This window comes from Alligator mississippiensis, chromosome 1 (assembly GCF_030867095.1).
Source record: "Alligator mississippiensis isolate rAllMis1 chromosome 1, rAllMis1, whole genome shotgun sequence".
Taxonomy (NCBI): Eukaryota; Metazoa; Chordata; order Crocodylia; family Alligatoridae; genus Alligator; species Alligator mississippiensis.
In genome coordinates this window covers 40,941,834-40,946,881 of record NC_081824.1, presented here as the reverse complement: position 1 = coordinate 40,946,881, position 5,048 = coordinate 40,941,834, and the positions used below count along the sequence as shown (strand labels likewise).

The window sequence follows — 5,048 nt, the reverse complement described above, 5'->3', positions numbered from 1 at the left end:
CATTCTGGACTACCTAATGCAGAACATCTGGAAGAAGAGACATTTCATGTTTGTTGATGTATGTAAATGATGAATATTTCTCCACTAGGCTTTTGCTTACCTAATCGGCAAGTACCAATCGCCCAGTGGGGTGCATGTGTAGACATGCCCACTGAGTCATACCTTGTTCCACGGGCAAAATAGGGACCAAAGTTACTACAGTCAGATGACACATACAATTTAGATATGATGTGCTTGTGTTACTATTACTTATTAATACAATTAAACTATCTAATCAGGAGATGGGGCTCATGTCACATCCATGTGTTAAGGATTTAGAAGTAGAAAAAGGGACTATATATATGCTGAATACAGGATAGAGGAGAATTCAGACAGAAAAGGAACAGCCTGCTTCCAAATATTTTGTGAAATTTGTGTGACCCTATTATTAGCACCTCCTTTTAAATTGAATCTTGGCTAAATTAAATTCACTATATAGTAAGTTGCTATGTGGATATAAATTACATAAGTTATATAAAATCGGTTGAAACCAATTTATTTTGTTACCTCACAATGCTAAATTGTGCTATCATTACAACCAACAATGTCTATAAAACAGGCTTCAGTCCTTCGGTTGTTAAGCAGGTCAACTGTTGCTTTGCTTTCTAATGAGCTCTGGATATATCTAAAGAATGTTTTGATGTTGCAGACATACCTGCCCCCAGGCATGACGGTTAAGGCTGTCTGCCAGCACCTAAGCTTTACAGATATATCACGTGATAGCTTATGCAACTGACATGGGCTTTATATACTAGTAGAGCACTGGCATATAAGGGGCTTATGGAAAGGACCTCAGCAGGTCAAGAAAAATTGTTTGCATTCATCTTTACATGAGCTCCTTTTAATATTTATTTAACACTTCTAATCTCAAAATGTTTTGGCATATTTGGTCAAACCTTTTATTTAGTACAAGGTCATCTAGAAAGAAGATCTGTAGAACATAGTAACATTATTTCTTTTCTAAAGTTTTAGGGGCTGAAGTTACACAGACTGCTAAAATGGTGATTCACCTATGGAGGATCACACCTGGATATATAAGATTATTGCAGGTATGAAACTTCCTTGTCTTTCCTATTTAATTAGAGCATTAGAATACAGATCTCTGTCTTACTCAAAGGGATTCAAGCTCATAATATCTTGTGACCAACCCAAGAGAACATTGGCTTCTGGTGGGTTAACTTTCATAACAAATCATAGAAGTCTTAATTAAGCATCTGCTGAAAAGTAAATTAGTTATGATAATTCTTGATAATTGGTATCATTCTGGAATACTTAATGCAGAACATTTGGAAGGAGACACATTTTATGTTTTTGCTGTATTTAAACAGTGAATATTTCTCCATCAGGCTTCAGTTTGCGAAAACTTTTTTTATTTGAGACAGTAAGAAAATGTTAACAATAATGAAAATGGCGGAGTTCCAAAAGAACTAAAACAGACCTACAATGAAGCGTTTCTGCCTAGTTTGGCAATTTGGATAAAGAAATATGGAACAATTATGACCTCAGGAACATCAAGTGAATGGAGAAGTTATTCTGCTGTAAAAAAATAAAAGAAAAAAAATCAATCAATGAAAAGAAAAAGCTTTAAATAAATGTAATAGGACTAAAACAACAATCGGAAGTGTATTCTGGATTTAAATTTCCTGGGCTTCATTCTTAACTCATTCTATGCCTTGACACTTATAACACATACATTCTTGCATTAGAGGCTTTCACAGGTATTGGACATACAACATGAATACCTAAAATTTTGAAATATATTAGCTTATGGATAATATAGTCAAGGGAAGGATATTACTGACTTATTAATATTGAATTTCCTTCCTGTTTGCCTGCAACTCTTGTGATCAACCTTCATAGTAGTGTTTGCTTAAAATTTTTTTTGGGGGGGGAGGGGGGGATTTGGGTTTTTTTGTTTGTTTAGGGGTTGGTTTTTTGGGTTTTTTTTTTTTTTTTTTTTTTTACAAATTAAAGGATCTTATTATCATGGTTACTTATTAAAGTTAGAACAGTGAAGTCTCATTGTTCAAACTTACTTAGAATAACTGTGATATGAAATAATATTGTGGCTTCACTGAATGAGAGTCATGTCATTAAAAAAGTTAAAGAAATGTTTTCCTGAATGGTACTTGTACATTATCTAAAATCATAAATGCTTTACTGAACAGATGCACTGTATCCTTCAATTCAGTGCATTTCCAACGAATTAATTTTTTGATATGTAGGGTTTCTATGTGTTCATAATTCTACATCTCAAGATGGCACAAATGGGCCAATCAACATTTGTCCCTGAAATATTTTCCATTCTTTATTCTGCCTTTCAATAAACAATTAATTTCTTACATGCAAGGGAGTGAGATTATAATAGTAGCTAACTGTAGGAGAAAAAAAAAAATCTTCATATATTTCATAGTACAAGGTCTCTCTCAAGATCCCTTCATTTCTACACCTCTCCTGAACATCGGATAGCCACAAGTATCTTCACCAGTCATTGAATTCATTGGTACCTAACTGTGTAAATAGCATGAGAATCAGGTTCATTATTTGCAGTGCTAAAATAAGCATGCTTTGTTTCACAAAATATATAAAAGAGACCTTTCAAGCTGCATATTTATTTGTGCCAGATATTTTTTCAGCAGAAAATAGAGTCATGCCATATTAAATAATGTGAGAAGTGGGGAAATTGCTTTGTACGTTCTAAAGCCCTACTTTTGTATTAAAATAAGCAAAATCAGCATATAACTTGTCCTGCTTTTTTCCCCACAGACTCAAGCTGCGGGAAAAATAGTTATCAACACAACAGACATATTGATGCAACGTACAGCCTTGCTATTGGGAATGTTTGGGATCAGTGTATCTGGCTACAGTACACACCAGCTGACTCAAGAGAAGAGACTTTGCTTGACCCTTTAAGCTGTGTTGGGATATGACCCAAGAAATGAGATTTATGTTGATAGAGCTGAGTAATGTTTTTTCTCTCCATTATCAGTTTGGAGTTTGAGAGACACTTCAGTCTAGATTTCTAAATGCAAACTTGAAAAACTAGGGAAAGAACTGCAGATCTCTGCAGGGGAAATAATGACTGATGATTGGGGGAGATATTAGATGTGCAAGCAAAATGAAGTATCTGCAAAATGTGATGGATTTCTTTGGTTATACTATATGTACATAGAGAGAAGGTTACATATATGATGTACAGTTAAAATCAGAGTAGGTATAAACAGATTGATGGGGGTGCCATGCTCAATTAGGGTCACCTTGTAACAGCTTCTGAAAATCATCTCAATACAAAGACTTATTCTGAAAGGGAGTGTTGGAAGCAATGTATTTTCTTGACAAGACTTAGAGCAAACAGCAAAATACCTCCCATGAACCATTAATATTGGACATACACACAGGAATATACCTTAGACATCTGTGTGCATATCAGAATTTGCAGAATCTGTCCTTTACTGCTGTTGATCTTTGGACTCTCTTTATCTGAAAATGTTCATACAATGTAACATATTTTAATATCCTAACATATCATAGAAAAATGGCTGTAGATTATTTGTTGTAGACATGGTATTGGAAAGGATTAGCAATACCAAAGTAACCTTTTCTTCTGTTAGTATTTTATGTTTTTATATGAATTTTTTTAGGTCTTTAATATTTTGAAATTTTGTACTCTAGAAGAGAACAATAAGCATGATGGGTTGTCCTTTACAGCTGAGTTGAGCATGTCGGATCATATTCCCTCTACATAGTTTGTTGATCCCATAACACACATTCTGATTAAAATAGCAATGGAGTTTGTGATTTCCTTCCCCACTCCCACATTATTTTTCTGTCTAATTTAATGCAGTACTTTCCTTTTATTTTAACTGTTTCAGATAGTTTATGCAGGCACAGCTTTGTAGACTACTTTATGTTGGTTCGTTAGGATTTAAACTCGTGTCTTCCATGTTAATCAGCAAAACAAATATTTTATTTTTTTCTAAGTGTTTTGAATAATTTCTTCTGTCAACAGTATTTACATTCAGCCACTAAGGGGCATCCTACACAGCTGAATATTTTTATGTTTCAAGATAGTTCTATGCAACATTTTAAATCTGAGTCTATCTGTGATATATATGCAACATTTTAAATCTGAGTCTATCTGTGATTTATATCATGTTGAGCTGTTTTTTACCCCTCTCCACCTAAAAAAGAAACCCAATGGGATTAAATTAAAGAATAGAAAATGAGTTTTTAGCTGGTCAATATCACTTTGTTTGTACTAAAATTATAAAAGGATATGGTTCTATGTTCTGCCTTCACATAAAGAGGAATCAGAAAAATGTCATCGTTTCAGCCCAAATAAAAGTGATATTATAAGTGGAAGATACATAATTGTATTAAACCTCTCATCAGTCTAGGGATGGGGATACATTTTTTTTCACAAATAATTCTATATTCTTACAATTTTGTAAGTCAGTACTTATTATATTGATTGCTTGCATTTTTGTATTAGCTGTTAACTGTTGTCGAAAGGTAAATATACAAGAACATTAAATGTCACAGGTTCCATTAAGTGTGTTCAAATAAAAATGTTGGGCTCACTAACATTACATCATGTGTTGTATCAAGTTAAGTATAACTGTTGTAACAATAAAACGTTCAAGAATGAATATTCCAGTAATTTATAATAAGTATTCATTAGCACAGGGACAGGAACCCAAGGGCTTCCCTCTTCCCAGGCAAGTGCCCTAATCACTAGGCTAGAAATAGCCAAGCCATGGCTTGCAAGTTCCATGTGACCCCTGGCACTTTAAATGCAGCTCCTGAAGAAAGATATTGAGCGACAATTATTGAGTTGGGAGACTGTGCACAGGTCATGAACTCAGGTGTCTGTGCATCTCAGAAGATGTATGTCTTGCATCTCTCAGCTATGTCAAAGTTTTATTTTATGGCTAGAAGAGTTAGGAAGTTTGTCATGCCTGCACTATGCTCTAGTCACGTTCTCTTTTTCTGTGGCCTAATGAATGCTG

At 34.2% G+C, this 5,048-nt stretch overlaps 1 long non-coding RNA gene across 1 annotated transcript; it reads left to right on the top strand.

The window, feature by feature from the left end:
* Positions 1-505: 505 nt before the first annotated feature.
* Positions 506-4,688, top strand: LOC132251206 (uncharacterized). Its single transcript, XR_009463111.1, has 2 exons — positions 506-1,088; positions 2,806-4,688. It is a non-coding gene; the product is annotated as an uncharacterized LOC132251206 (long non-coding RNA).
* Positions 4,689-5,048: the final 360 nt, after the last annotated feature.